Source organism: Ceratotherium simum, chromosome 5 (genome assembly GCF_057802395.1).
Source record: "Ceratotherium simum simum isolate JZ-2026a chromosome 5, ASM5780239v1, whole genome shotgun sequence".
In the NCBI taxonomy this organism is placed as follows: Eukaryota; Metazoa; Chordata; class Mammalia; order Perissodactyla; family Rhinocerotidae; genus Ceratotherium; species Ceratotherium simum.
The window spans coordinates 11,001,284-11,028,586 of NC_141904.1; the positions used below are offsets into that span (position 1 = coordinate 11,001,284).

The window sequence follows — 27,303 nt, forward strand, 5'->3', positions numbered from 1 at the left end:
GTTAGAGAATGTCGTCGTCCTGACTTTGGGGGGCCGCTGATACTTCACTGTTTTCCCAGCGCCAACTCTTGATGGGGGTGAGCCAGTTTTCTTTCCTGGGCGAGGAGGGAACGGGTCGTTAAAGAAGAAATGCACTGGTCAGCTGGGGGGAAGCTTTTCAACTCCGAAGATAAGTCTGGAGCCAACTGGAGGGTCCGGCTCTCCAGGGACAAAGACGGTGTTTGCGCCGCCTCGGGAGCTCACGCCCTGGTGAAAAGGGCAAACTTGCCATCTGCTGCAGTCACTTTAAGATAGAGTTTTGCCCGGCAAGCGGAGAGGAGTATTTGACTCAGCCTGAGATTCCGGCAATGGGGAGATCCGATAGACTCTTGTTTGGGGCTTCTACAAAATGGGTACCTGCAGAGAGAGGGTGAATGAGAAAATCATAAATAGGTGGCTTTCTAAATCTAGCAAACACGTAAGTTATGTATCGTTTAAGAATTACGTTTTACAGTTTAGTATTGTTTTCATTTTTAAACACGTAAATGGAGGGGAGCACCACACACTTTTCTGTACTTAGAACTTTTTTAAAGTTCTTAATAGGATCTGTCTTCAAAGAAGGAAAGCTTACTTGAGAAGGTCATGCCTGAACCGAGCCAGGCAAGGATAATGGAAAGGCATTCCAGGCAGAGGGAGTAGTTGGAATAAAAGCTTGATGGCATGGGTCCGTACAGCCCACTCTGCAGGCACCATAAGCAGTCAGGTTTTATTAGACCAGGTGTAGGGAGGGACGTGGCTGGAGAGGTGGATGGGAGCAAGATCACACGAGCCCTGAGGTTACCAGTGTGCTTATGAGTTAGAACTCGGAGAATGAAGAGTGGCCTTCAACAGGGTTAAGTAGGGCTTTGATGTGGTCAGATTTGAAGTTTTAAAAGGTTGCTCTGGGGACTTGGGGAAGGAAGAAAGAAGAAGGGTTCATAACCTTCTCTCTCTAATTCATTTATTGAAAATATTTTTGAGCCCCATTTTGTGTATAAAAGCCTGCCCAAAGTGTTGAGAGACTTACAGACAAATAAAAACACATTTGATTTAAAATCAATGTGTTTTTAAATCAAATGATTTAATGCAGAATGGGGGAGACAAACAAGGGAAATAACACTATGCAGAATTAAACTGATCCTGCAAGGAAGGATCGATAACTGTGGGAACTCTGAAGAAGTAATTAATCCTGAGGGTAGGGTTGGGTAATGAGATGGGGGAGGTTTCACAGAGAAGGAAGCATTTGAGCCAACTCTAAAGAAGTAAAATTTTGTCTGTTGGCTGGTGGGAGGGCAGGGAAGGGGAGGTTGGGATGGTGGTGAGGGAAGCACTTAGGCAGGATCTGACACGTGGCAGGCCCTCAGGGAAGATTAATAGTCATATGTGGCAGGCACTGAAGAATCAGCAGGTAGGGGGTCTGTTCTGTGTGAGAGGATGGGGTGGAAGAACACACGATAAGTAAGCAAACAAGCAAGAAATGATCAGAAAGTGACAAGTGCTATGCATTGAAATTAAAATGGAATGATGCTTTGCAACCTCCAGTCCAATTGAATTTGTTTCCAGTCTCAGATCTTGTCACACTTTTTCAATTCTGGGCCTTTTCTCCCACCCTTGTCCTGGCCTCTGAAGGCTAATCAATTTTCTACTCTTGTTGAAGATGTCACTTCCTCCAAGACGACTTTCAGACCTCCCTACTCCACCAAGCCTAAATTAGAGACTCTGCTTCTGTTTCCATAGGAACCTATACTTTCCCACTCCAGATGCTCATCACACTGGATCTTAGTTGTCTGTTTACAATCTAGGATTAGAAAGTGAAACCATCAGCTGAGATGAAGGAAGGAGGAGGATTGGCTCTGCCTTGTCGGTGCTAGCAATGCTGCAGGCTGACTGTCACTGTAAAGTGAATATATGCATGCTTTTCATTCAAATTCCTAAAGTCCTACTTCTCATAAAAATACTTTTTACTAAATGTTTACCCCTAAAGAGTTAAAAATAAGGAACACAGACTTCTTCCCTCTCTTCTTTTTCATAAGATAAAACCCCAAAGGAAGTCAGACAAACGTGACCTGACTACCAGTCATACATAGGGCTTTATTAAGACCTAATTAAATACACTTTTAGAAACTCACAATCAAGGTTATGAGCAGAGTTCTCCTTAATACATATAAGTCATGAAATCTTGGCCCTATTACTCAAACCAAAAATTAAGGAGGATGAGATAGCATGAATATAGTACAAATGGAATTTTACAGAATCTGAGATTTTTAATTAGATTCACAATAACTATTCCCAAGGGACTACACATAAATAGCAAGAAAATCATACAATTTACCGCAGTTAGTTTAACTTTTTTACAATCACACTAAAACCATGCCATTTTTCTCTTCCTGATGTGTTGCTTCTCTAGTCCCCCACATGTCACCAGTTTTTGAGGGTCCTCCCTGCAGCTATGTTCAGCAGAGATTACCAAGTAGCGCCAGATGCAGACCACAGAGGTATTTTGTTTGACTCGAGCAAGGAAATTTTTTTCTTTGAAATGTGGCTAGTGTTTTAAAATTGAGAGATTTTACTTTTTTATACTCAGGATTTCCAGTTTTTCTTGAAAAATGGGGAAGTCTGGCAACAGTCCAGTGGAGGTGAGTCACAGTGACCTCTCTGGAAGGGCCTTCACCACACACACAGTGGACAAATGCCCCACACCCCGCCTGCTGGGAAGCATTTGAGTTTTCTACATCTCTTGTAGAATTTAAGTCTTACCAGGGGTGATGATCAACACATTGAACAATCAGTCCCCCAGGCACCAAAGAGAACTGCCTTATCCATTAGGAACTGAAGGCTCATTGCCTAGGGCCCACCGTAATTTTAGAGGCCTCCCAAATGTTTTAATTTCTTTTAAAATAAGAGGAAAAAAAGGTGGAGTGAAGAGGCTGAAACAAAAGCAGCATTTAACAATATACACAATGAGAGAGAGACCTTAAAAATGATTGCCCAAAGCTAAAATCTCCTGTACTGTGCCAATGGACTGCTCCTACTTGGTGGCACTCTCATTCTAGAGAGTTTTTAAGCAGCTTCTCCCTGCTCTCTAGGCTTCAGGATAGAGGTTGGTGAAAGCACAGTCTCATCCATTTGTTGGTTTGGCAGTTATTGAATTTCTAGCATGTGCCAAGCTCTGAAGAAAGAAGATAAGGAGGGAGGGAGGGAAAGCTGAAAATCAGACTGAGCTCTTCCGCTAAGAGGGATCCTAGCGGCTTCTAGAAATAGGGAACAGCCTTCAAGAAGGGTGTGGTGTGTGTGGAATGGAAGATTCTTTCTAATGAAGTCGATTGCCCGCCCCACCCCACCGCACCGCACCACGCTAGCCTGACAAGTCATTTTAGTGGCAATAGCAGCTTCTCCCTTTTCTTCCCTCCTCACCAAAAAAAAAAAATACCCGACTTATCTACTGATGATATCTAGAATTCCTTTGACAATAATAATTAGCAGTGGCATTGTTTAAAACTACAAATGCCCAGGAGGTAAAAGATATGTAAAAATGGTGTCAAAAAGCACATAGCCCAAGAATGGGCTGGTGACATGTTGAAGATAATAAAAATTGCTATTTTAGCTATGATCCTGGTTAGAAGATTACCCTTACTATGTAGCAATTATTATATCAACAAGATATTAAAACCTAGGATGGTCCAGATGGAGTATTGTGGAAATGGGTGGTCCTAAATGAGTGTGTGTGTGTGTGTGTGTGTGTGTGTATGTGCGTGTGAGACAAAGAAAGACTGAAGATGCCCATGGCAATTGGCAGAGGGCAACATCTCCAAGGGAGTCCCCACATGCCATGGCGTGGCAGTCCAAAGTTGGGCGTGGCTTGGACTACCCAGAGATCAGGCCTCACTTAATCTATGACCTGCCTTCTGCCAGTGGGGAGCCTATGTATCCCCATGAAGATTAAAACTCTTGAGACAAGACCAGATAATATAAAAGGCTAGGTGGAGAATGAAGTTATGACAAGAAAATGAAACAAAACTATTTCTCTTATCAGTTTCATTTGGTTGCCAGTAACAGAAGTCCAACTGCAGTGGTCTTAAACACAGAAGGCTTTATTTTGACACTGCTGTCATGGTAATGATAATGTGAAATTTCTGTCAAAAGACATGGCATAGCTTTCTTCTTTTTCAAGTTTTGTTCTCTTTCCTTCACATCGACTTTGCATATTTCTTGTTACCTTAATTCTTAGTTGTTTTCTCTTTTCTGTTGTTACTACAAATAGAATAAGTTTTTCCATTATTTATATCTGTCCTAAGTAATTAGTGTTTTATATTTATTACTATACATTAATGTTGTACCCAGCCACCTTGCTGAATTCTTTTATTTGTATAGTTTTTCAGTTTTTTCTCTTGGATTTTCGGGTATACGATCATATCATTTGCAAATAACTACACGTTTACCTCCTCTTCTCCCATATTTTTTAATATATCTTTTGTTTTTCTCTTGTGTGATAACATTAGCCAGTACCTCCAAAATAACATTAAGTAAGAGTGGTGCTAATGGATATCCTTGTCTTATTCCTGACTTTAGTGAGAATGCTTTTAGTGTTCTTATGAGGATGTGGCTGACTTTTGGGTTGTAAGTTGAATTACATATTCATTTTTTAGCTAACCATGGAACTGAAAATATAGAATTTTAAATTCTCATAGAAAACTCGGGGACCCTAGTGATATGCCAAAGAATGCCCATGGTCAGACAACCCTGTTAGAGCAACAGTTACAGGCTTGTGTTAAGAAAAATCAGGACATCTCCGTGACTTGAGAAAATAAAGGAACAAAGTCGAAATGTCCTGTTCTGTGCACCAGGAAGAATGGGCAGTGGGGAGGGCAGACTGGAGGGAGGACAGGTAGAAATCAATTAGTTTCCTGTTGCTGCCATAACAAATTACCACAAAGTTAGTGGCTTACAGCAACACAAATGTATTCTTATAGTTTTGGAGAGCAGAAGTCTAAAATGTGCCAGCAGGCCTGTGTTCATTTTGGAAGCTCTAGAGGAGCATCTGTTTCCTTGCCTTTTCCAGCTTCTAGAGTTCACCTATGTTCCCTGGCTCGTAGCGCCTTCTCCATCTTCAAAGCTAGCAGCCTAGCTTCTCTCCTCTCTGACCTCTGCTTCCATTCTTATATCTTCTCTCTAACTGTAATTCTACTGCCTCCCTCATATAACGACCCTCATGATTACATTGGGCCCACCACAACAATCCAGGATAATCTCCCCATCTCAAGAGCCTTCACTTACTCACATCCACAAAGTCCCTTTGCCGTGGAAGTTAACATAGTTGTAGGTTCTGAGATTAGGATGTGGACATCTTTGGAGGGCTATTATTCAGCCTACCACCAGATATAAAATGAACTGTCTGTTTCTGTATTTTGTACCTGGCTGTCAGGTACAGATTTGATCTTACCAGAAAACTGACATGGGAATGGTCCTAATAAATACAGTCATCTCAGATCAGTTGAGTTCTGAAATTGTTACTGGGGAATTCAATGGGTAGGCGGTGTGGTTCCAGTGAAGATGGGATGAGACAGGTCCCTGTGGGCGGAGGAGGAACAGGGCATAAAGGAGACAGATGTGTCACAATAAGAGTGTAATAAGTGAAGACTGAAATTTTATCCGGTTTGTTTACTGCTGTGTCTGCAGTGCCTAGAGCACAGTAAGCACCCTGCAGGCACTCAATGAATATTTGCCAATGAATGAAATCTACATCAGAGGTGGTTTTGGGGGAGCACAGTGTAAGAGGAGTCAGGGAAGACCTCATGAAGGATGCTGTAGAACTTTTGGAGGTGTCTATCCAGCTCTCAAGAGTTCACCTCTGGGGCTAACTCCCAGGAGTACCTAGAGGCTGCTCAGAGAGCAGGATGGAGACCTTTACACAATGTTGTCTCCTTTTAAGAAAATGCAAATTTTGCTAATTTTAAACAGATTTAAAAGTCTCCCTTCGTGTAGTACAAATTTTGAAATAATATGAATCTTTTCTCATCCCCAATTTAAAGAAAATTTTTCAAGAATTGTGTAATTTCTACATAGGCAAGCTCAACGGACTGCAAACATCATTTACGATTTTGCCACGTGGTGGCACTGCTGCTGCTGGTGAACAAAACCCCCCACCAGCCTTTGCAGGAGTCCTGTGAACACACCGGGAACCTCTGTGCATGATCTTGGTGCTCATGTCACATTTGTGGTTACAATTAAAAATCTTTCTAATGTCCTGTTATTGTCAACCAAGGTTTCACTGAGCAATTGTGTTAGTGCTGGTGCTAAAAAATAATTTAGAAGGGGAAGTTAAATGTGATAAAACCATGGTATGCCGTGTTGTTCGTTTAGGAGAGAACAGTCCACAAAATATTAGTGATAACAAAAATATTAGAGACAACATTAGAGAGAATATTTCTACAGGCAGGCTTGCTCTGCTCCTCCAGGAGGGCAGGGACAGGACTGAATCCCAGCACCTGTTACTGTGCCTGGCACACAGTAGGCAAACAATAAATGTTTGTTGAATAAATAATAAATGAACATGGAAGATGGCTGCCTTATAGCCCCCAACCATATGTCCTCTCAATTTGACCCCTACACAGAGACTAACAAAAAGTTCCTGAAACAAATGGGGCCGGCCTGATGGCACAGTGGTTAAGTTCATGCGCTCCACTTCGGCGGCCCAGGGTTCACAGGTTTGGATCCCGGGAATGGACCTACACACTGCTTATCAAGCCATGCTGTGGCAGGCATCCCACATATAAAGTAGAGGAAGATGGGCACAGATGTTAGCCCAGGACCAATCTTCCTCACCAAAAAAAAAAAAAAAAAAGTTCCTGAAACCAAGTTCCAAAACCGCAACAGTGAGCTTCTGAACAGTCCGGCTCAGGTTAGCTGCTCAACCTTGGTCTAATCAACTATGCCCAGGGAAATAGTGCCACATGGTACAAATGGCTCCCAGAGGCTTACTGTGGGGTGAATGAAGATTTCGGGTGGTAAGGGATGTGAGCCAAAATTAACTGTAGAGTGTATGAATAATAGGTCTCAGAGACATACACAATTATTTTTCAAATCTCAGGAGATGCTGCTGAGATTATTAGGATACAATTTGTTTTATTGTGGTAAAATGCACATAACATAAAATTTTCCATGATAACCATTTTAAGTGTACAGTTCAGTGGCATTAAGTACATTCACATTGTTGTGCAACCACCACCATCCATATCCAGAACTTTTTCATCTTCCCAAACTGAAACTCTGTTAAACACTAACTTCCCATTCCCCCTGCCCCCGGCCCCGGGCAGCTACCATTCTACTTTCTGTCTCTATGAAGTTGACTGCTCTATATATTTCAAATAAGTGAAATCATACACTATTGGTTCTTTTGTGACTGGCTTATTTCACTTAGCATAATGTTGTCAAGGCTCATCTGTGATGTAGTATGTGTCAGAATTCCCTTTCTTTTTAATAAAAGGCTGAATAATATTCCATTGTATGTCTATACCACACTTTGTTTATCCATTCATTTGCTGAAAGATATTTGGGTTGTTTCCAGCTTTTGGCTATTGTGAATAATGCTGCTATGAACGTTGTCAAAGCATTCTTGAATTCACAACAGCTCTTTGTCATTATGCAAACTCTCAGTCAAGGGTCCTAAAAGTACACCTACTCTCATGTGGGGACCAGCAGAAAGACCAGCACTACAGGTGTCCTCATGCTTGACATCTCTGTGAGTCTCAGAGTAGGAGTATGTATGTTCAGAGGAGAGGAATCAGTGTGGTGGTGCATCTGGAAATCAGCTCCTGGGAAGAAATAACTATGCAAAATAAAGTTGTCAGCCTGGAGAAGAGCAGACTTGAGGAAGCTATGAGAGCTGTTTACAAGGAACAAAGACTTCTTCCTTATTGCTTCCGAAGGCAGGTGAGGAAGCATTGGATGCAGCCACAGAGCAACAGATTTCTGACTTCAACTTGATGTAGAAAATAATTTTTGAACCTCTAGTACTGTTTAACAATGGAACGATCTACCTTAATGATATAAGTATTTCTCCGTGAAAATACACAGACAGAAGCTGACTGATTGTAGAAAGGATTCCAGAATTTGGAAGGAAGTTGGAGGAGAGCTATATCTGGGCTCTAAGATTTTCACCCCAACATTCTCTGTCTTTCTAATGCTTGAAGTATCAGTAGGAAAGATAAAAATGATCAAAGCTGTAAAGTTTCCAAAGGAAATAATTATTCAGTGTAAACTTGGTTTGATATTTATTAGTGTCATGTCCTCCAGATGAAGTTGGAATCTGATAAGCTAACTGTTGAGTGCTGTTAGAGAGCCACACAACCCTCAGAGGGGGAAACATTGTCTAAGATTATGGTGACAGGAGCCAGAAGAGACCAGCAGGTACACTGGGCCTGAACTCAGGAGTCCCTGCTCTTGTTTGTATATTATACGAGGAAAATACCCTGGCAAGTGCAGATCAAATTAAGCAAATAGCAGAGCCTTGTTCCATTTTTAGTTAATAAAAATTAATGATTCCAATTTGTCCCATTTATTAGATTTTTGTTTCAGTTTTTCTTCTGCGATTCCTCTTTTCCTTTTTCAATAAAACTTGTGAAAAAAATGCCTCAAGAAGCTGTGGAGAAGTAGATAATTCTTAAACTTTGGGGTTGGAAAATAAATTGGTAAACCTCCCTTGGATGGCAATTTGGCCATAGTTATCAAAATATCAAGTGCGTGTACCCTTTGACCCAGCGGTTCCACTTGTAGGAATTTACCTTCCAGATGCATTTTCACACCAGTAAAGAACATGTGCAGCAAAAGTCATTGCAGCAAAACATCAAAAATACCCTAACCATCCGTCAATAAGGGACTCGAATAAGGTCTGGCACGTCCCAAGAAGGCTCAGTGTGGAGGTGGGTCCGAAATGCTATGCCCCTGCTGGAGGAATGAGGCAGATTGTTGTGTACTGACTTGGAAACTGCTCAAGGTACGCTGATGCGTGACAAAAGCAAGGTAGGAAACTTTGTCCCTTATAAAAAGGCATCTATATTTATATGGTGACTGACAAACAATAATGTACAACAAAAACTTCACAATACAGATAAAAAAAGGGCATCTATAGAGGCTGGCCTGGTGGCATAGCGGTTAAGTTCGCGTGCTCCGCTTCAGCGGCCCAGGGTTTGCAGGTTCGGATCCTGGGCACGGACCCACGCACCGCTTGTTGAGCCATGCTGTGGCGGCGTCCCATATAAAGTGGAAGAGGATGGGCATAGATGTTAGCCCGGGGCCAATCTTCCTCAGCAAAAAAGAGGAGGATTGGCAATAGATCTTCCTCAAAAAAAAAAAAAGGCATCTATAGATAGAAATATAGCACACACCTGTGTGCCAGGCAGCTTCTGAGATGGCCCCCAGTGATCTCCAAACCCTGGCATCCATGCCCTGTGTAATCCCTTCCCCTTGAGTGTGGGTTCAACCTAGTGATGTGCTTCTAACAAACACAATACTACAGTAAAAGTGAGAAGGTGTCACTTCTGAGATTTGGTTACAAAAAAACTTTGGTTTCTTGTCTCCTTTGACTCTTCTGGCTCTTCTCCCCTGCTGGCTCTGATGAAGCCAGCTGCTGTGCTGTGGGCACCCTATGGAGAGGCCCAGGAGAAGCTCAGGGAGACCTCAGGCCAAAAGCCAGTGAGGAAATGAGGCTGTCCGCCTAACAGCCTGTGAGGAACTAAATCCTGCCAATAACCCCTTGAGTGGGCTTGAGAGCAGACCCTCCCAAGTGGAGCTCTGAGGTGACTGCAGCCCCAGCCAACAGCCTGATGACGAGCTTGTGAGAGACCCTGAGCCAGTGGGCCCAGCTAGGCCGCTGGATTCCTGACTACAGGAAATGTGAGATGATAAATGTTTGTTGTTTTAAGCCACTAAGTTTTGGGGTTATTTGTTACACAGCAATAGATAACTAATACAAGATGTATGTTTTTTTATGCATGTAGACAATATATTTCTTTAAAAACTAGCCACTATGCTTGCCACTGGGAAAGAAAACAAGATTCTGGGGATCGAGTGGGAGGCAATTCACTTTTTACTGTATACCCTTTGGTCTACTTGGATGTATTGTTTATTCAACGAATGAAAAAAGAAACAAATAATAACATTTTTAATATCCTCCAATAAACAATCATTCCAAAGGCCCATTGCTAAAATTCTCATATGAGTTTTTTTTTCTATATCTACATACACTGGCTACTCACTCACAAAGAAACTTTTTCATACTTTAACTTGGGCACATATCACATCACTTCACATAAAAAAAGAGACTCTCTTTCCTTTCATCTTTTTGGGAGAACCGGTAAAAACCTCTTCTTTTCAGCCTCACTGTCTGCCTCTCCTGGCCTGACAGCCCTGTGCTCCAGCCACACCAAGGGTTCAGTTCCCCCACTGGGGCCTGTTTGTTGTTTCCAGGCTCTTCTCTTAACTCACACCTCCTCTCAACTTGAAATACTTTTCCTCCCAGGCCCCTCCCCTGACTAATTCCTATGCAAAATACAAGACCCAGCTGTGGCTCTTCCTCTGACACCCTCAACCCACTCCTGCCCCAACCCCCTCTTGCTCTACCACTCATCAGCAATTCTGTCCCTGGATATGCCTCCCAGGGAAGCTGGTCCCTCACTCCTTCTGGCTATCCCTGTGCTTTATACTTAGTCCCAGACAGGTCTTCACCCATTGTACTGTCATTTTTCTGTCTGCCCTGCTAGATAGTAAGCTCCTTGGAGATGAGAAGAAAAGGGATGGAAGGCAGGCTTATGGGAACTTTGGTTGACACTTTCCCATTCCCTGGGCATAATTCTACGGCGAGCAGGGGGGTGGATATGGGTAGCCCATATAGAGGTCATTTGCTTTCTTGACGTGAATTCACAAGAGATATTTGGGGATTTATACATGTATCACCTTGGGATGCACATATAAGATACTTTTAGTTGCAATTGACGAAGCCTCCTTATGTTGCTTAAACTGTAAGGAAATTTTATTATTTCACCCATCAAGAAGTTCAGAGGTAAGACTGTTCCAGGATTTGTTAATTTAGCAGCTTAGTCTCATCAAGGACCCAGGTTCTTTCCATCTCTCTGCCTTGCCATCTTCAGTAGGGCGGCCTGCTCCTAGAGCTAATTCCCCTTAGGGTCACAAAATGGCTACCACAGCTCCCAACATCACACCAGAGAAAGAAGTGTTCTTTTCTTCCTGAAAGCTTGAATATCTTTTTTTTAATACTGAGAAAAAAAGTTCCTGGAAGCCAACCTGGCAGACTTTCCCTTCAGGTCTCATTGTCCAGAAATGGGTGATGCCCGTGCCTAAACCAACTGATGGCAAGGGGAGTGGATGACCATGCTCAGCTTATATGGAGCACCTGGCTGACTAGGGTGTGCACTATCTGAATAAACTCTGGGTTCTGCTAAAAATGAGGAAGAGGAGGGGTAATAATGATAGTCTCCTATATTGTGAGGATCTAGGCTTACTGACTTTTTTTTCTGTTGAGCAAAATTGCATATATTATTAGAAAACACTACATCACTCCCAGCACCTGGAGGTCTATTTTTAAAATTATCACACATGTGACCTAAATGCAGCTCAGAACATGGATTTTTAAAACTTTGAGCACTGCTGGTTTTGTTATTTGGAAAAGATATGATGGGATCTGAATGAGAAGAGTAAGGCAATTAAACGAAGAACCACGCCAGTGTTTGCCAAGAGACTGAGATGATGAATTTTTTCCCCTTCCCCAGTTGGTCAGGACTCTTTGGTGAGCTAAAGAGCAACGAGACCACAAGCTGACAAGCTGGGCATCTTGTAGAAAGGAAAAGTCTCTTTTTCTCTCAAGGGCTTTCAAAAGGCTCTCAAGCCAGACTGACTGACTTTAAATCCTAGCTCCACCTTGTAATACCACATGAACCTTTGGCAATGAAATTAAATTTTCTAAGCCTCTGTTTCCTTATGTGTAAAATAGACACAATAATACTAACCTTGCAGGTTTCTGAGAGAATTAAGTGAGAATCTGGAAGGAAAGCATGTGGCTGAATGCCTAGAACATAAGAATATAATATCAAACCTCCTGTCATAGTAAAAACAAACAAACAAACAAACAAAAAACAGTGTTATAATAGCACAAGAACTGACAGATTGGCCAATGGAATAGAAGAGAGATCTCTAACATGCCATTTGCGCAAGTGAACTTAATACACAACAAAGGTCTCACCACAAATCAATGGGGGAAGGGATGAATTGCTCAACAGATGGTGCTGAAAAAACAGACTCATTATGAAGAAAAGAAAACCCAGTCCCTATCTAACACCATGCACCAAAGCAGGTTCATGGGACTATGGTGGAAAATGTCCTTTTCACTTCCCAAATTAGCAGAATAGTTTCAAGCTATATGAAGGGTCTAATTGTCTAAGGGAGAACTCAAAAGTCGATGGAAGAAATTGTAGTCGGATGTCTTTGTGACCCTAGGAGTTGGGAAGCATTTCTTAAAACTTCACAAACATAAACCATAAGGCAAAAAGTTGATGCATTTGATTGCATAAAAAATTACAGAGTTTTATTCAACAAGAGCCATCATGGATAAAAATCATAGGTTACAGAATAGTAGAAAATATTTGTAGTGTCTAAACATGGACAGGTATTAATATCTAGAATATACAAGAACTAAAAATAATCAAGAAAAAGACAGCAACTTCATAAGAAAAATGGACAAAGTATATGAATAGGCAATTTAAGAAGAGGAAGCCCAAAGTCCACCAAGTATGTAAAGAAATACTCAATTTCATTAGTAAGCCTAAAGAAATCCAAATTAAACAAGATATCATTTATACCTATACACCTATAATATGGGCAAAAATTAGTAAGCTGGCTAATGCCAAGTATTGTTGGGGACGTGAGTATGTCATGCCCTGCTGACGGGGAGTTATCACTTATCTACTGCTGCACAACAAAACACCCAAAACTTAATAGCTTAAAACAACAACCATTTTCTTTAGCTCACAATTCCGTGGGTTTGCAATTTGGACGAGGCTCTACTGGGCAGCCTGGTCTTCTGGTCTCACTGCTCTCCACTCACTCACATGTCTGGGGCCTCAGGCACCTGGGTCCCCTCTCCACAGGGTCTCTCACCTCCAGCAGGCTAGCCCAGGCTTGTTCACGTGATGGTGGAAGGGCTCCCAGCTCAACAACAGGAGTTGCAAGATCTCTTGAGGTCTAAACTCAGAACTCAAATAATGTATTTTTTGCCATGTTCTGTTCAAAGCAAATCGCAAAGTCAAATCAGATTCACGGGGAAGGGAAGTAGGTTCCACTTTTTAGTGGGAATTGCTACAAAGAATTTGTGCAACATTTTTTGCCCTCTGCTATGGGAGGTATAGATTGGTTCATCCGTTCTGGAGAACAATCTGGTGCTCTAGTCAAGTTGAATATATTCACATTCTATGGTGCAGCAATTCCATCCCTGAGTATATATCCCAAAGACATCCTCACTGAGCTTCCTTAGGAAACAGCTTATTTGTGGTAGCTGGGAGTTAGAGACAATTGGATATCCATCACTGGGTGAGTGGATTGTTAAAGTGGTAGATACACAGCATGGAGTATTATGCAACAGTTAAAAACCACAGATTAAAAGTACACACAGTAATATACATAGATCTCAAAGGAATATGCTGAAGGAAAAGGAACAGAATGATATATATAATATGGTACCATTCAATTAAAAATACATGTACACAAAACAATAACATACATTTTGCAAGAAACATACAAACAGATACACATTAAACTCACGATCGTAGTTGCATTTGAAGGAAGGCTTAAAGAGAAGCAGATAAGAGAAGAGGAGATAGTAAATAAATTATGATATCAATCAATCACAGGAGGAGCCCTGCCCAGACCAACGATGACAATGTACCCTGAAATGAGAAGGGTGATTCTTTGAAACCTCTGTATCTGAGGTGAAAGAAAAAGAGAGATATGATAGCTCCTTCATCTCCTCCATCCCTTCCTGCACCAGCATTCCTTTTCATATAAAGCATTAAAGAATTGTCAACTTTAGAAAAAACAAGAGCCAAGGGAGAGGAAGGGCCAGCGTGAGGAACAAAGTCATATTTAAGAGTCACGTTTCTGTGTAAGAGCCACTTTCACAGGTGGTAAATCCAAGAAGATGTGGCATGTTGATATCATGTGCATTTTTGCCAGAGTCCAAGGGCAACAGGCATGGGAACTGGGTGTTCTTTCTTGAAAAGTAGTCCACACCTATTCTGTTTTCCTACCAGTGACCTAGGTGGAATTGTGGGTCACCTTCCTCAAGATTGTCCATCACCTTCATCAAGACTGTCCGTCACCTTCACCGCTCATCCCACTCTGAGCTGAACTTCCAGTCCTGTCGGACAAAGTTGCTCTCAGAAGACCACATCCCAACTCTCCATAGGCTTCCAGACCTCTTCAAAGAGACCCTAGGTTACCACGACCAGGCCCAAGGACACTTGGCAAACGAAGGCCCTTGACCACCATACTCTGTGACACAGTTTTTGAAAAATTTCTGTGAATTTGGTTCTTAGATCATTTACTAAAATCAGGCATTCTTTCATTAACCAATTCCAATGGCTATCTACTTTATGATGCATCCTTTGTTTCTTTCATGGGCAAATTAAAATCATAGTTTAGTTTTCCACTTCCAAATCAATTAAGTTATCCACATAACTAAATCTAGACTTTGAAGGGTCACATTTGATCTTTATATTGGCTTCAGCAAGGTGGATGGTAAAGCAAATTAAATACATTTTTTATCATTTTCTTCCTTAGTTACTATTTGCTTCTGATTTAAGAAATGTACCTACTGTCATGGGCTGAATGTTTCTGTCTCCCCCAAATTCCTATGTTGAAATCCTAACCCTCAAGGTGATCGTATTAGGAGGTGGGGCCTTTGGGAGGTGATTAAGACAGGAGAGTGGAGCCAGCCCTCATCAATGGTATTAGCGCCCTTATAAAAGAGGCCCCAGAGAGCTCTCTCACCCCTTCCGCCATGTGAGGACACAGCTAGAAGACAGCCATTTATGAACCAGGAAGAGGGTCTCACCAGACACCAAATGAGCTGGCACATTGATCTTGGACTTCCCAGCCTCCTGAACTGTGAGAAATAAATGTTTGTTGGTTAAGCCCCCCAGTCCATGGTGGTTTTGTTATAGCAGCCCGAATGGACTAAGACACCTACTACATTTATGTTTCTCATGGCTTTTTGTTTTTTACTTTAGAACACAGAATTCTCACTCAGATATTAAAAACACAGAAGTCCTTGATTTTTTGAGAAAATGAGGGGCTAGTGAAAGAATCATTTGAGAGTGTTTTCTTTAACCACTAGAGGGCACTTTCCATGGGGTGTTTTGGGTTTTTTCAAATTCTGTATAACTTAAATGTGTATTTCAAGAGAATGTCAAAGAATAAGAGAACTTTGATTTTTTTTCCAATGTAAACACTTTAAAAACTTGGTTAAGTATGAAGAAAGGGACAAAATAGAGGGGAAAAAGTCAAAATTCTTGGGGTGGCCTGGTGGCGTAGTGGTTAGTTTGTGCTCCTCTTCCACGGCCCAGGGTTTCACAGGTTCAGATCCCGGGTGCAGACCTACACACCGCTCATCAAGCCAGGCTGTGGTGGCGTCCCACATACAAAATAGAGGAAGATGGACGCAGATGTTAGCTCAGGGCCAATCTTCCTCACCAAAAAAAAAATAAATCAAAATCAAAAATCCTTGAAACCCAAACATTGGTAGATCCAGATACTGTAGTTGGCAATCAAATAAATAGATACATAAAATTCCTCTTCAGTTACTAAGTGGAACCAGGGTAACTGTGACTCTCTAGGAAGCACAAAGGGAGAGTCGTAGCACGAGGGAAGAGCTATACTGTGAAGAGTAGGCAAAAGACGCTCTAGGGAGTTGTGATGACAGAAAATTCCCTACTCAGATAGAAGTCATTAGATGTTTTATTTAGTTCATTGGACTGACAATACATGTATATTATAAAAAATTTAAAGGTACAAAATAGTGCACAGAGAAAGATGAAGTTTCCCTTCTTCCCGCAATACACAGTTCCCCTTCTTGGAGGCCACCACTGTTTCTAATTTCTTACATATCCTTCAAAAAAATCTATATATTTATAAACATATAACCTAACAAATAAATTGATCTTCCCCCACAGAAATAGCAGTGCGCTACCTACGTTGTTTTCACTTGGCCTCTTGTTTTTAACGTAATTTATCTTGGAGATCCTTCTCTGTGCATACAGATCTGCCTTATTTCTGCCTTATTGTTTTTAGTGGCTGCCTGCTATTGAAGTTACATTATTATCTTATAATTCTACTGAAATTAGACCCTTCGTTTACTTCATCACTCTCTATTAATGGACACAAGTTATTTCCAATCTTGTTCTTCAATAAACACTATTGCAATGAATACCGTTTTTCATATGTCATTTTGTACTGTATAGATCTGCAGGATAAATACCAGGATTGAGTCAAAGCGTATGCACAATTAAAGTTCTGAAAGACACCATCAATTTCTCTTCTATAAAGTTTGTACCAACTGCATTCCCACCACCCCATTTTCCCCTGTCTCGCCCACACAATTTGTACTTAATTTTTTTATCTTGATCAATCTGCTAGGTGAAAAATGTATCTCCTTGTATTTTGGTTTGTGTTTCTCTTAATATAAGTGAGTTCAGCATCTTTTCACATATTTAAGAGAAGGGCTGGTCTTAATCAGGGCAAATTCTACTATATAAATGGGTAGAATGTTGAGGTGTTATCAGCCAAGTTACGACCAGAGAGGAGCACATCGTAACGGGGAAAAGAATGTGGGCAAGTCCTAAACTGTCTTCGTGAGCAAGGCCCTCGACATCACCCCTCAACCCCCCTACTTGGGCCCATATTACTGCTTTCTATGCTGGGACCCCAGCCCCTCGACAGATCTTGTAGGAGCCCTCTCCATCAAACTGAGATAAGACCAGACGCCATCTGAGACCAAAATGTACCAAAGTGAGGCCACCATTTCTAAAACACCTCTCGTCCCCATAATCCTCAGCCCTGTTCTGACCTGATGCCCCCTCAACCTTTCCCCCTGTACTTTTTATATCAACTCTGTCCAACAGAAATACAACGCGAGCTAAATTTAAAACTTTCTAGGAGCTACATTTTAAAAAGTTGAAGCGATTGTAATTACTTTTAATAACATTATATATCCAAAATATTACCATTTCAATATGTAATCAATATTAACAATTATTAATATTTCACATTCTTCTTTTTGGTCTAAGTGTTTATAATCCAGTATGTATTTACACTCACAGCATACCTCATTTCAGACTAGCCACATTTCAAGGGCTCAATGGCGGCCCTCTCCTAAGGGCACTGCACCACCCTTGGGCATTTCTAGTGGGGGCCACTTATTTTTCTTCACCCCAAACCAGAACCAGTCCCTCAGGCAGCTTCAGTCTAGATCTGTGCTGTCCAATATGATAAACATGAATAAACATGCAGCTACGTAAATTTAAATTAATTAAAATAAAATAAAAAATTCATTTCCTCATTTGCACTAGCCACATTTCAAGTGCTCAATGGCCACATGTGGCTGGCGGCCACCATATTGGACAGTGCAGGTCTAGACTATTTCTTTTCCACCATCAGATAAAGGCCTCTCTCCTTGGAGACTTCTGCCATGCAGCTCCAGAACCTCCAGCCGTGCCGTCCTGGAAGTCAGGGAGCTGCCTCTCCTGATTAGGACTTTTAGAGGGTCCTCCTCATTCTTCACAACCTTCAGAGGTGCCCCAAGGTGTCCCACCCCAGTGTGAAGCTCCCAGTATCACATTGAGGCTTTTTAACATCTGTGCACGTCTAGGTCACAGCTTGGCTGAACATATCTTGTACCTCCTTAACTCCAACCTTACCTTCACTCCATTTTAGTCACCTACTCCACCTGGCACTACTCCACCCCAGAAATCTTTTTTATTTCTTTATTTATAATTAATTAACAAGTAATACATACTGCAGTCTTCTTGGAAAAAAAATTGAACCATATAGCTAAAGAGAAAGTCCCCTTGGCCAGCCCACCCCCTAATCTCAGGACCTCTCCAGAGCCCTTCTGCCAACCCCCCTCCCTTGCATTTCTAAACCGATATGTGTGTGCGTTTTGTTATGCAAATTGCTTGTTTTTCTTAGCAATACGCCTTGCAGACCTTTTCGTGTCAGAATATATAGACCCACTTCTTCCTTGTTATGTGTGTATGGGGTTGGGGGAGGTAGTATATTCACATACTTAAAGCCCAACAAACATAAAAAGACCCACAGTGAATAGTTTCCCTCCCCATTCTTGTCCCTCATCAACACCATTCCCATACCAGTTTCATATGTAACCACTGTTGTTAGTTTCTTATGACTAGTCATTCTACATGCATTTCAAGCAAATATGAATATAGACTCCTATTTCTCTCCCATTTTACTCACATTTCATGCAATTTTATACACTGTTCTGCACCTTGAAATGCCTTTCCATATCTTGAAGTCCTTTCCGTATCAGAACATAGAGAGCATCTTTATTCTTTTTTCAGTGTCATGGTATTATTCCATTATTTGTCTATACCATAATTTAATCAGGCCCCAGTTGATGGAGTCTTGGGTTGTTTTCAATGTTTACTATTACAGTTAGTGCAATAATAAAGAACTTTGTACCTATGTCACTTTCCACTTGTGAAAGTATGTCTGTAGGATGAATTCCCAAAAAGGGAATTGCACAGTCAAATGGTATTTGAATTGCTAATTTTGATAGATATTGCCAAATTGCCTTCTACAGGTGCTGTACCAATTCATACTCCCATCAATGCATATCTCAGTGGTTTTAACTGCTGCACAATATTCTGAAGTACAGAGGCTATACACATAGTGTATAGGCCCCTCCTACTGACCCAGGACATTAGGTTGTTTTCAATTGTCATGTTACAAACAGTGCTACAATAAACATCTTTGTATGTGCTTCCTTGTGCATGTATTTCTCTAGGATAATTAAAGAAAACAAAGAGAGCAAAGGAAGCAGGTGTGCAAAGCCTCCACAGTAGAACAGAGCTCATTGTGATGAGAAACCAGGAGAGAGCCGGTGTGGCTGGAGCTGGGGGTGGGGGTGGGGGAGGCTGGAGACCTCAGGGCAGGGGCCTTGATAGGGCCCTGGAGGCCGTAGGTAAGGTTTGGATTTTACTCTAAGATCAAGATTACCCCGATTTACATTTTAAAAGATTACTCTGGGGCCAGCCCCAGTGGCCTAGTGGTTAAGGCCAGCTCACTCCACTTCAGTGGCCAGGGTTCCCGTTCCTGGGTGCAGACCTACACCACTCGTGGTGCTGTGGCAGGCACTCACAAACAAAAAGAGAAAGATTGGCAACAGATGTTAGCTAAGGGCGAATCTTCCTCAGCAAAAAACAAAAAAAGATTACTCTGGCTGCTGAATGGAAAATGGTTTCCAGGGAAAGAGTGTTAGCAGAGACCAGTCAACAACGGATGTAAGAAGGGGCACGGGAGGCCAGGCGGAAGTGAAAGGAATAAACGCTTAGCAGGTTGCACCAAGTGGGAGGTAAATGGAACAGGAAGTGCCCTGCTCCCAACAGAGGAATCTGGAGAGAGCCACGAGGGACACATGGATCCGGAAGGCAGACACAGCCTCCACCCTCAAGGAGCTTACTCTCTAGCAAGGGATACCGAGATTAAGCAAATAATTTCAGGTGTAGACAACAGTCCACACACAATGTGACAGAGAATAGAGCACTGGCTTTGGCAGCTCACTCTGCCATCAAAAGTCTGCGCTCCCACTTACTGGCTGTGTTATATTGGTCATCTCTCTGTCTCTCTCTCTCTCACCCGATTTCTTCACCCTTAAGGGTTAGTGAAAAGATTAAATGAGATCATTTTTGAAAAGCACCAAACAGTGGTAAAAATGAGATGCTTATTTACATTTGGTGAAGGAACGGGAAAGCATTCCCTTTTCTCTGCCATCTGTCTTGTGCCCCTGCTGGCCCTGCCACCCCCCCACTACAGAATGTGGCTCCCCATGGAGTCACCCTAGCTCATTTACTCTTTACATGTGGTTTTGCCGGAATCATAAGTTGCCAAGTAATGCAAATTAACTGTTAACATTCTTTTGGGTTTATTCTCTTTCCAAAGTTATCCTTTTTAAAAATAAACAAATTATTTTTCCGCTTTTTATTATCAGGGAATTTAAAATATACTAGAAACAGTATACGGAGGAATTAATTTATTTGATTAATGGATACCAAACTATTATGGTTCAGTTTATTGTTTTAGACCACAGCTCCATGGGGACATTAATAAATGTGATTGCTTTTGCTAGAATATTCGTTAATCCTGTGGTTTAGTGTGCTGATAATGGAACATGCTGTTCCATTGACTTTTAATGAGTGTACTCCGCTGACCAGCAGAAAAGCAAAGAAAATAATTTTACAAATGTACATATATTAAGACAACTAAGGTAGTTTTTAAATCTCCTTATGCTCTCTGCACATGTCACAAAGGTGTTCTTAAATGTAATTTCCTTTTCCTGTGAGTTTTTCTCTGTAGATCTTTTTTTAAATTTAAAATAGAAATCTAAGGACTAGTGACGTTAAATTCTGAGACAATATGAGTTACTCCTAGCTATTGGGATTTTAAGACTTTTCTTTGGCTTGAAGGCCTTAATTAACATGATTTGTTTTGGCAGTTATAAGGTTTTGCCTTCTTTGTGAGTAAATAATTCTAAACTGACAAAGTAATATGATGATAACAGATGTAGCACCTTGTTGATTCAGGTCATTTCCACAGCTGTAAAGTGAAATAATGCTATTTACAAATCATTGGAGCTTTCCACTCAAGGACAGTAGATTGCCTAGGTGTCACATCAAAAGTTAACTCTCATGTGTACTCTTCATACCCTCCTCTGCCCTCAGACAAATCTATATAAATCAATGCGTGCATATGCAGGGCAGTCTTTTCCCTATTTCTTGTTTAACAACATGAAATTAAAGGCTTCTGGTTCAATAGAGTGGACCAAATATACACATTCCCCTCCTGCTGTTCTAGAGACCATCAATGTATAGATATTTGGGGGAGGGGTAAAGAAAATTAAAACAGCAAAGAGAACAGGTGAGGAAGTCACCAATGGACAATACATTACTGGAAGACAAGTCAGATAAAACAGAAGAGAAAGCCAAAACCCAGCATATACCAGGGAGGAGGACGAAAACAAGGTGAGACAGAACCCTGGCACAGACATTTAAGGAGGATATTGCATTTAAATGGCTTAGCACTTGTCAGTTCTCGATAAACCTTAGCTATTGTGTCATGACTCAGGAACTTGCTTCTGTTATTCCAGGTCAATACATATACATGTAATTTATTCCTTTGTAGAAATGCATAATATTCTATAACTTGTTCATCCATTTCCTTATTTAAGAAATCTTCAAATTATCTTCAGTTTTTTGTTTTGTTTTTTTTTTGAGCGAGTGACTTACAAAAAAATGGTGCAACAAATTTCCTGATACACCTATCCTTTAATTATTGGAGCTTTTATTTCTATAGGCTAGATTTTCAAAAGTAGGATTGCTGGGTCAAAAGGTATGTGCAAGTTTAATTTTAATTGATTAGCCAACTGATTTGACTTTTTCAAAAATTGTAGCAGATACACTCTGGCCGGCAACACTGAGGACGGCCTGTTTCTCCATCCTCCAGCCAGAGCTGGATGTCATCAGTCTTAGAAATCAATAAATTTACAAATTGTTATCAGTCTGATGGATTAAAAAAAAAGACCACAGTGGGGCCGGCCCAGCGGCGCAAGCGGTTAAGTGTGCGTGCTCTGCTGTGGCAGCCCGGGGTTCGCCTGTTCGGATCCCGGGCAAGCACCAATACACTGCTTGGCAAGCCATGCTGTGGTGGCGTCCCATATAAAGTGGAGGAAGATGGGCACGGATGTTAGCCCAGGGCCAGTCTTCCTCAGCAAAAAAAAAAAAAAAAAAGAGGATTGGCAGATGTTAGCACAGGGCTGATCTCCTCACAAAGAAAAGAAAAAAGACCACTCACTACTATTGTAATTTGCATTTCCCTGGCCTAGTAGAGTTGAGCATCTTATTATACATTTATCAGCTATATGAAGTTCTTCATCTGTGAACTGATTATTCATATCCTTTGCCCATTTTTCTTTTTCGTTCTTTTCCTATTTTCTTATAGATTGTAGGAGTTCTTTGTATTTTAAAGATATTAATTTCTTGTCTGTCCTATATTGACTTTGATTACCATTTTTTGCTAGGCAGAAGTTTTTAATTTTTATGTTGTTGAACTCATCAGATTTTTCTTTTATGGCTGCTGGGTTTCCTGCCCTGCTATAGGATAAACCTCCCCCAAACTGAGATTATACAAATATTCTCCTATATTTCCTTCTGTTATTTATTTATTTATTTTTTAGTGAGGAAGATTGGCCCTGAGCTAATATCTGTGCCAATCTTCCCCTATGTTGTATGTGGGACACAACCACAGCATGGCTTGATGGGCAGTGTACAGGTCCACGCCCGGGATCTGAACCCAAGAACCCCAGGCTGCCAAAGTGGAGTGCGTGAACTTACCCACTACGCCACCAGCAGCCCCCTCCTTCTATTATTTTCAATGCTTTAAATTTAGCTCTTTAACCTATCTGGGATTTATTCTTATATAGTGTGAAGAAATAATAATAATAAGAGTAACAATAACAGCTAGCATTTACTGAGCAATTTCTTTGTGCCAGGTGCTCTGTAAGCACTTTATACACTTCACATAAATAAGAAAATTAAGGATTAGAGAAGTTAAGGAACCAGCCAAGTTTGCACAGCTATTAAGACACAAAACTGGGATTTGAACCTGAGCAATCTCACTCCAGACCTTATCCTTCTAAATATCCAGATGAACAGTTAACTATGCCAACCCTTTCCCATTTAATTGAAACACAACTTTCATGATACAAGTTCTCAAATTTATCTGGATTATCTCTGGATTCTGTTGTAGTTGTGTCACAACTATATGATTTTGATTTTAGTAGTTTTATAGTAAGTTTTGTCCTCTCTCTCTGATAAGGCAAGTGCTCCTTCACTCCCCTTCCAAATTTATCCAATAAACTTTTAAATATTTTTATTTCGTACAAATGTTGAAATCACTTGTCCAATTTCAAAGAAAATATATCTTCACGTTTTGATTTGAATTGTGTTAAATGTGCCTATTAAATTGTTTAAGAATTGACATTTATATATTAAATCTCTCTATCCACGAATATGGCATAATGCTCCATTTATTTAGGTTCTTCAATAAAATGTTAGGGTTTTTAAAAGTATAATTCTTGTACCTTTATCATTGAACTTGTCCTAAGTTATTTTATAATTTTTGTCACTATTGTGAATGGGATATTTTTTCCCATATCTAATAGTCAATTGCCAATATAGGAGAAACTAAAGATTTGGGCATATTTATCTGGTATGCAGCTAAAATCTCTAATTATTCTAATTGTTTTTTAATGGAGTCTTACGTTTTCTAGGTGTACAGTCACATCACTGCAAAAAATGTATGTTCTTTTCCAATATTTATACCACTTGTTAAATTTATGGAGAATCAGTCTTATTACATCAGTTAAAACTTTCAAAAAATATGGACTAAACGTGAATGTGAGTTTCCTAGCTTTGTCCTTGATTTTAATGGCAATAGCTTTACTTTTTCAGTCAATAATATGATGTGCCAATTGTAATTCATAGTCTTTAGCAAGTTTAGGTAGTTTCCTTCTGTCCCTATTATATTTGGAATTTTTTATTAGAAAACTTGCTTAACTTTATCAAGTTTTTTTCATCTATTGCCATAATCACATAATTTTTAACCTTTAATGTAATATTCTAGATTATGTTGATATATTTCCTAATGTTATAAAACGTTGCAATTCTGGAATAAGCACTAAGTGATTTTTCTTATGCTTCTCAAACCATTCCAGACTGTGGAAAAAGATAAAAAGCACTTTATTCACTGTATGATTTTACCATATCCTTAATACCAAAAGCTACTACAAAATATGTAACACAAAAATTTATAGAACAATTTTACTTATGAAGATAGAGAGAAACAATTCTAAATAAAATATTAGCAAATTAAATCTAGCCGTGTGTTAAACGAATGATAGCAAATGATATGAGAGTATAATTAGAGGACCTAAGAGATTCAACAAAAACAAAAAAACACTAAAGAAATTTGAAAAAACGGCTAGATATCAAAAATCAATAGCTTTTCTGTACACTAACAACAACCACTTATAATTGGAAATGGAAAAGAAATATCCTGTTTATATCATAGTTTTATTCTTTTTAACAGAATTTTTGGAAGAAACATTATTTTCAGTGTTATTTGGGGATTTGTGAAACATATTCTTGAAAACGGAAAATAAACATGGATGGGGCCCTGCATGTTATCTAATGATTAATTCACGAGAGACAATTTGGAGATAGAGCCCTAGATGCATTGCTGACTCAGCGGATCTTCATTCCCTCCACCAGAACAAGTGCACCAGCCGAATTCAAAACAAGGAGGGTGAAAGGGATAATTCGGTACATGTGTGTGGTGATGGGTTGTAATTAGTATTTTGGTGGTGAACATGATGTAGTCCATGCAGAAATAGAAGTACAATGATGTACACCTGAAATTTTTACAATGTTATAAACCAATGTTACTGCAACAAACAAAAAATTAAAAAAAAAAAAAAAAAAACAATCCTGTAGTTTCCCTGAAAATTACTGATTAAGTTGCATTTCCCAAGAGAATTTCTGTAATTAATTCTTTTCATTTGGGCTGGTCTTTACATCAAGGGCATGGCTGATGTTCACTTTAAGTTTGCTAAACATTGTGTTGTCACTGTTAACTATAAAGAATAAATAAATAAAAAATCTCCACATGTAACTTGGATAGAAAGTCCCCTGGAGAGAAAGAACTGGGTTGTCTCATTTATTGGAACTTGCCTATATCTAGGAATACATTTGTTCATTAATGAATTTAACAAATATTTATCGCCCGCCAGGTGCTGTACCAGATGCTAGGGATGGGGTGGCACACAGCCGGGCAAGTCCCCACTCTCATGGAGCTTACAGACTGGAGGGCTGAGGATAGCGCTAGGCAGAAATTGTGATGGACTCATCGTTTTCCCTTGGAATAACAAATGGAAAGCAACTGGTGAATGAAGAATTGTTTGTGTCCACTTCTAAATGAGCAAATAGGGTCTTTTATCACAAAAAGACCTGATACCAGTACACGGCAGTAAATTCTAGTACAACACATTGGAAGGTCCCTTTCCAGTTCAGTTCTGCGTCCTGCTCCCCTCTACTGCATCGGGCATGTGTTTTCTAATTAGAAAGCAGCAGCATTTCCTCTCTCCCTTTTCTCTGCAGCTGAAGTCAGCCTGGGGCCAAGGCCAGCATGAGTCAGCTTGCCCAGCACGGACTCGCGCCTCTGCCTTGAGGTTGGCCTTGCTAAAACCTTAATGCACACATGCAGTTCGTGTATCCAGGGTCCAGGACAAAGGTGGGGCATGTCCCTGTGGAATATGGGATGTGAGACCTGTGTGGGCTCTGGGTTGATAGAGTAGTGAGGAGAAAGATCTCAGTTTTTTTCCCAAAGAAATTTGTTAATCATAATAGGAGCCACCAAATTGTTCATATATTTGATCTCATAATTCCATTTGGGAGAATTTATGACAAGGAAACAACCTAAAAGAAAAAAAATGTCCAAAGATATCCTTATGATAGTGCAATTGGTAATCATGATAAATTCTTAGCATCCCAGATACTTTCAATGGAGAACTGTAATGTAACCTGGATGAAATATTATGGAGGTGTTAAAAATGGAAAGGACAGGGGCCAGCCAGGTGGCATAGTGGTTAAGTTTGCGCAGTCCGCTTCAGCCGCCTGGGGTTCACAGTTTAAGATCCTGGGCACAGACCTACACACCACTCATCAAGCCATGCTGTGGCAGGCATCTCACATATAAAGTAGAGGAAGATGGGCACGGATGTTAGCCCAGGGCCAATCTTCCTCAGCAAAAAGAGGAGGATTGGCAACAGATGTTAGCTCAGGGCTAATCTTCCTCCAAAAAAAAAAAAAAAAAAGGAAAAGACGTGTGCTATGTTAATTCATGGAAACAGCTACATTTAGAACAGAACATAAAATGGAATTCCCACGTGGATTATAATTATATGAAACATCCGTAGGCATATCAAGAAAGATTAGAAGAGAATTTAGAATATTGCTAATGGTTTAGAATTTAATTAGTTTTTTCCCTAGAATTCTCTATTTTTAAGAAAAAAACACTCATGTAAATAAGAATAAATGGCAACTGACATATCAACAGACACAACCCGTTCGGGCCTGGCTCAAAAGGGAGGTGCAGAAGCAGTTGTCTGCATGTTGGGATTTGCCAGGCTGCCCCACTTCCCGCCTCTCTAGGCCCTCAACTTGAGACCAGATTCTGAGCCCCCAGCACCTCCTAACAGATCACCCGACGTCAGCTACTCAGACCTGCGAGCTTGCAACTCAGCTCCTCCGGGTCTCTGGTGGCTGTACCTGTCCCTCCTCCGTCTAACCAGACAGCATTACCTGAACACAGCTCCCTGGCTGAGGCCGGCTGCGTACCTGGAACACCGCCACGCGGGTCTTCATGCCGTCTATTCACCTCCCATCACCTCCGGGGGGAGCTGTTCTCCTAACGCTTAACCCGTCCCACTGCGTTTAGCTGGACTGCACCCGGATGTCCTCTCCATTACTAAAGTTCATCTCTTTGTATCTCAGTGGCTTTTCATTTTTAAGGATCTCTCCTAAAAGAAAAACATCCTTGAAAGTTGTACCATCTTAAGCCAGTCTGTTTTGCAATATGGTGGCTGGGTTTGCTGTTCCTCGAGTAAGGTGTGTGTGTGGTGGGGGGGGTGCATAGGAATAACAGTGACAGCTACCTTTTATTGATACCTTGTCTGTGTCTAGCACTTTTTATACATCAGTCTTCACAACAACCTTGCAAGAAAACACTATGGTTTCCCTTTGCAGATCGGAGAGGTTGAACAATTTGCCCAAGGTCACACAGCTGGTATGTGACAGAGTCAGAAACCCAAGGCCTCACACAAGACGTCACTTCTCTGGGCTCTGGTTTCCTCATCTGTAAAGTGAGGGGACTGGA

The 27,303-nt window shown here is 40.8% G+C and overlaps 1 pseudogene; it reads left to right on the top strand.

Moving 5' to 3' along the window:
• The first annotated feature begins 129 nt into the window (after positions 1–129).
• LOC147916964 (uncharacterized) lies at positions 130–9,524 on the top strand (annotated as a pseudogene).
• The last annotated feature ends 17,779 nt before the right edge of the window (positions 9,525–27,303 follow it).